At 35.0% G+C, this 6,163-nt stretch overlaps 1 protein-coding gene across 1 annotated transcript in view; it reads right to left on the reverse strand.

Moving 5' to 3' along the window:
* Positions 1–944, reverse strand: part of LOC133200160 (neuronal calcium sensor 2-like) — a 59,222-nt gene extending 58,278 nt beyond the window's left edge. The window contains exon 1 of the mRNA XM_061335921.1: positions 697–944. The gene's annotated coding sequence lies outside the window, so the exon portion shown is untranslated. The remainder of the gene's footprint in view (positions 1–696) is intronic.
* Between the last annotated feature and the right edge of the window lie 5,219 nt (positions 945–6,163).

A 6,163-nucleotide genomic window follows, 5' to 3' on the forward strand; every position in this document is an offset into this window, starting at 1 on the left:
ATTACTGATAACATCACATAGATTTCCCACAGTGGCTTTATACAACAGTTACCTTTATATAACCCTCATTTAAGGATGAATGTGAATAACATGAATTTTTACCCTTCTTACCTACTGGCTTCAAAAAGACATACCTGGTAAAGGTTAATCAATATATTAAAACATCAGTCAAAGACCAAAAATAGTAGGTAACAGGATAAAGTGACAAGATATAATTTTTTATTACACAACCTCTCCCCACCTCCTTTTTTCATAATTATTTTCATAATTAATTATTTAAACAATAAAATGCTTTCTTTGGTTGTTAGTACATGAATAATGATGCAGCTGTTCCAGAAAAAAATTTAAAATAGCTTTTCCTTAGTTAATCTTCTCACTTCTAAAAGTAAGGTAATTACTAATTCAACCTATCCTCTTTCGTGTTTAAAGTACCACATTCCTACCTTATCCCATCTTTCTACTTTTTTTCACCTTGTTCCTCCTCTCTAATCCCCTGGAACATGCACCACCTTGAGTTTTCTGACATCCACTGTTAATCAGAATGTTATCAAAACCCACTGCTGCTTCATAAGCCATTATCTTGAAGGTGCTATTATCTTTATATAAACACACCTGTCTTCACTAAAAAATGAACAATTCCTATAATTTTCTTGCCATATGAATTTAAAGATCATAAAGAACTAAAAACAAAACTACCTGGTTTCCTTTATGGGTGGTATCACATTCGCTATAATTCCTCTGTTTGCACCATGAACTTCTCGATGTGTTCTCCCATAGCCTTAAAGTTTACACCTGAAGTAAAAAACAAATCAGTTCAACACCTTAGACATGCTTCCATCAGTCTGAATTTGTTGTTAATTACTGCTGTCAGTTTGAGGTGAAAATTATAGAATCCCAGGCATGTTTACATATCACCCTAAGATATTGGTGTTTTATTGAAATGAACAGCTGTAACTCATTAGGAACGGAGGTGGTAAAAAAGAGGCACTTGAAAGAGTCCTACTTAGTGTTTGTTGTATGCTAACTTGCTGACAAATGGCTGCAATTCAGAAGTCATAATAACAGGTGCATCTGCACCTAATATAGGATATGGGTTCTTTACAGCCCCACTAACATTTTTTGTGCCAGTGTATCTGAATTGATACATCAACAAGGAGATTGGAATTTAAGGAGTACAGGTAAGCTAGGACCCTCTCTATCCACCTTTCAGTTTGTCAGTCATCCATTTCATAATAGTCCATCAGAAAGAAAGAAACAATTCTTAATAATTTACAGCATTTTCAACTCAATCTAAACTTTTTTTTTCAGTTTGATACTGGCAACTAAGAAGTTAAAGATCATCAGAACATTCATTGGAAAGTACATTTCCAGCTGTAGTCAGCAAAACTAATTCAGAAGGCATCAAAAGATTCCATATGCCAAAAAGATGCTTGGACATCATTCTTTCTGCAGCAATCCAGAGATATTGACAAAGTGCTACCTGCTGCCCATTCTGAAGGATTCCTAACCAACAACAGCTGCAGAAATTCTCTACAACAACTATTGTATAGCTTGGGAAAGACCACTTCTCCTAAGACATATTGACCATCTGAGTATAGTAATGCAGATTTTGGAGTGCATAATGTGTAACATTTTTCTTTTTTAATTAACTTACTGGAAAAGAAACTGACATATGCTTTATTAAAAGGACAGAAAACATAGTGATAAGTAATCAAAGATTACAAAGCTCATTTCGACAAATGTTATCTACCGGTATAAGTAAGGAAAATCTCATACCAAATTTTTTTTCTAGTTAATGTGCATCCCAAGTTCAATATCTATGCAAGGGCTTATAGTTACTTGGAAATGAACCTAAATATACTCCACGATCTTTAACCTGGTCATCTATCAGGATTGATTGATTGATTGTATGTTGTTTAAAGTTCCTCTCAAGAATTTTTCACTCATATGGAGATGCCACCACTTACCGGTGGAGAGCTGCAAATTTTGTCCTATACTCAGCACTTACGACCATTGAGCAGTGAGGGATCTTTTTCGTGCCAGCACCTACTGTGACACGGGACCTCGGTTTATACGGTCACATCTGAAGGACCGGTCTCCACGTCCCACAGTGGGATTCGAACCCACAACATAAGGATCAACTCCTTACTTCGCGACTCTAGAGCAGATGCTCTAACCACTGCGCCATGCGGGCGACCATTTATCAGGAAAATGAAGGTCAGATTTAGCATCAGAAGCAAGTCTAATACTTTCCATCAGATGCAGCATCCCTGCGAGTTTGGTATAAGTCAGACTTATGGTTACTTGAGAATGGACTTCCTCCAAAAACTTAAAGCTGTCCACTAATCAGAAAAATGTAAGTAAGATCCAGCATCAAGAGCAAGCCTGGTAGTATGCATCCCTAGATGCATCATTCATTCAAGTTTGGTAGAGGTAGGGCTAATAGTTATTCATCTTGCAAATGTAGGTCAGATCCAGTATCTGAAGCAGGTCAGGTAGTGTACATCCCTAGATGCATCATCCATGCAAGTTTGGTAGATGTAGGGCTAATAGTTACTCATCTTGAAAATGTAGGTCAGATCCAGTATCCGAAGCAGGTGTCATCCCTAGAAGCATCATCCATGCAAATTTGGTATAGGTAAGTCCCATACACTATAGTTACTTGGAAATGGACTTTCTCCAAAAACTTAAACCTGTTCATTCATCTGGAAAATGTAGGTCAGATCAAGCATCAAGAGCAAGCCTAATAGTGTACATCCCAAAATGCATCATCCATGCAAGTTTGGTCTAGATAGTTACTCAGGAATGGACCTGCTCCAAAAACTTTAACTTGGTCACTCATCTAGAAAATATAGGTCAGATCCAGCATCCAAAACAAGTCTGGTACTAGTGTCCATCCCTAGATGCACCATCTAAGCAATTTTTGTCCAGTTAGAGCTTATAGTTACTTAAGAATGGATAAAAACTCCAAAAGCTTAAACCTTTCACTCATCTGGAAAATCTAGGTCAGACCCAGCATCCAGAGCAAGTCTGATAGTGTGCATCCCTAGATGCATCATCCATTCAAGTTTGGTCTAGATAGGGCTTATAGTTACTTGGGAACAGACTTCCTCCTAAAACTTTATCCTGGAAACCGACAACAGGGGTAAAAGCTTAAGCTCAACTTGACTTTGTCTTGATCAGATAAAAAAGGTAAGATGCCATACTGATGAATGTTTTGGTCAAACATAAAGCTCATTGGTGACGTTGCTCACCTGAGTTGCATCATTCATACTTTGACCAAAAAAGGTAAGCAAGAAAACTCCTTCTTATGCTAAGTCAAAGGCCATATTTAAGAAATCAATTTAATTTTTGAGAATTCATGAGGACATAAACTACGACACTTCTTGCCAACATATTTCACGAAGCACATCAGCGCTTCAAGATAAATATGCAGGCGTGAGGCATCGTAGTTCATGTATCTTATGAAATCTCAAATATTAAATTCATATCTTACATTATTTGTTAAATGACTTGCCACAAATCTATGTCATTCAAAGATCATTTTTGAAACAAAAGGGTATGCATTATAGTTTTTATATCAAGTAAGATATTAACACTGTGGAGATTATATATTCTTCCTCATCCATAGTAGTTCATGAGAAAAGGAACTGTTTTCTAATTTGCAAAGAATCCTAAGGCCAAACAAAAAAATATGTGTGGTTCCGGTTACACTTCCAAAAAAATTAAGGTAGGTAGGTAGAGATTTTTTTTTTTTTTTTTTTTTTAACAAAATGATTTTCTTAATTTTTCTAAAGAATACCTATCACTGCTTTGCAAATGGCATTTAGATGTGATGTTATAATATACTAGTCAATATTGGTAGGGGACACCTACATGCTAGCTTGCTTTGGACTTAATACTATTAAACACTTGCACTATGTTTTGCAAGGAGGCCGTCATTGCTGAAACTAAAACTTAAACCGGAGCCATTGATGAAAATCGGGGAAAATTCCGGAAAGAATATGAAAATTGCCAAAAAAAGTTTAGGGTCGGGGGTATAAAAAAGGGAAGGTCGGGTAACCGGAACCACACATATTTTTTTATTTGGCCTAAGGGAAAATATTTGGAAATGTTAATATAATGTTATGAAACATTTAGGATGATACTGATTGGCTATTAATTTCAAGCTAAAATGTACAGGAATGGGAGAAACAGGTCCCATAAGCATGCTCTTTAGTAACCTTCTTTTTTCAAACTCGTTCCTTTCTTTAATTATTATTTTTAAGAGACACTCAACATTACCCTAGTGTCTACTGACTTGTCTCTTGAGAACTGAGAAAAACAGTTACTTAAAACTCAAACTGGTAATGGAACCTACATTTTTATCATAAACATACATGTATATTCTTTTGAAACTTATTTTCTAATTTCAAATAAATTATAAAATATTAATTTTAAAAAAATTTGAAAGGAAAAAAGGATTAGGACAAGATCCCTTTTGCATAAAAGTCCTCTAAATGAGTAATGAAAGATAACTCTTTGTTATTCACCTTACTACTAGTCCGATTATTGCAGCAATGGAAATAATATGTTCTTTTACTTTCACTAAAATATGAAGTTCTGCATGTGTTTCATATAACAATGAAATGGAATAAAATACAGACACTCCTGCAAAATTTTGCATGTTTCTTTTATTCAAATGCCCTTGCTTCAAGATTCTCAAACACCCTCTACATTTCAAGTTAGTATTTTGTGTCACTTTAAAAGTTTTTTTAAAATCAAGCATCTCAGACAATATTGTTATATTGTGTTTTCCAGTTACTTTAATCACTTTAATTTAGTCCTCTTCTGTTCATAAACAAATTTAAGCTATTTAAAAAAATTGTCAGAGCAGGATTATTTTGCACTTCTAATCATTGTGACCTTGTTCAGTTGACCATAATTCAAGTCAAAGCATATCAAGTTACAAGAAACTTCTGGTTTAAATGTGAGCTTCCATAAATCTCTCCACAAGTTATTCTCTACTTATGTGCCAAGTTATATTGAAATCAGACCAAAACTGTAGGAGTAGTGTTTTAAAAGAATTTCACAGAAATTTCCATTTTTAGTAACCATGGCAACACTGTTCATTGAAATTAAAAACCGATGCACTAAATTATGTATCGTAGTGTAGTCTACTTGTGTGCTAAGTTATATTGAAATCATACCAAAACTGTAGGAGGAATAGCATTTTAAAGGAATTTCACAGATATTTCTATTTTTAGTAACCATGGCAACACCATTCATTGAAATCAGAAACCGGTGCACTAAATTATGTATCTTAGTGTAATTTACTAGTGTGTCAAGTTATATTGAAATCAGACCAAAACTGTAGGAGGAGTAGCGTTTTAATGAATTTCACAGATATTTCATTGTAAGTAACCATGGCAACACCGTTCATCAAAATCAAAAACTGATGCACTAAATTATGTATCATAATGCAGTCTACTTGTGTGCCAAGTTATATTGAAATCAGACCAAAACTGTAGGAGAAGTAGCATTTTAAAGGAATTTAACAAATATTTCTCTTTTTAGTAACCATAGCAACACCATTCATTGAAATCAAAAACCAATGCATTAAATTATGTATGTTAGTGTAAACTCCTTGTGTGCCAAGTTATATTGAAATCAGACCAAAACTGTAGGAGGAGTAGCCTTTTGTAAAATAAATTACAGACAGACGGAAGACAGACACCTTACTAGCGCATAAGCTCTTCTGGTCTCTGATCAGTACAGCTACAAAACAGTGGTTTGTCAAGGATTTGAACCCACTACCTCTTGCATCCAAAGCAAGAATCAAACCCCTAGACCAATGAGATGCTTGATAGTTATACAAATCAAATGCAGAAGCAGGTCACATAAACATGTTCCTGTACTACAAACAGGGAGTAACTCTAAAACTTTGAGTGTGATCTATGCCAACAATTTCCAATTGACTTTTGAAAAAAAAAAAATTGGGGTGGAACACTTTGAGAGGGGTGGGAGGGGCCATAGTGAGTTATGGTATAAAATTTCATTGCAAAAGCTCAGAAGCTTCTTGAGATATTGCCCAGAAACGAAGGTGTTACACACGGACAGAATGTATCTATGTACAACCTTGACCTTTTGATATCAAAATAAATAAAGGTTTTCCTTAGGTCAC

This window comes from Saccostrea echinata, unplaced genomic scaffold (assembly GCF_033153115.1).
Source record: "Saccostrea echinata isolate AGI-Se365-2 ecotype Australia unplaced genomic scaffold, CSIRO_AGI_Sech_v1 ptg000037l, whole genome shotgun sequence".
NCBI lineage: Eukaryota > Metazoa > Mollusca > Bivalvia > Ostreida > Ostreidae > Saccostrea > Saccostrea echinata.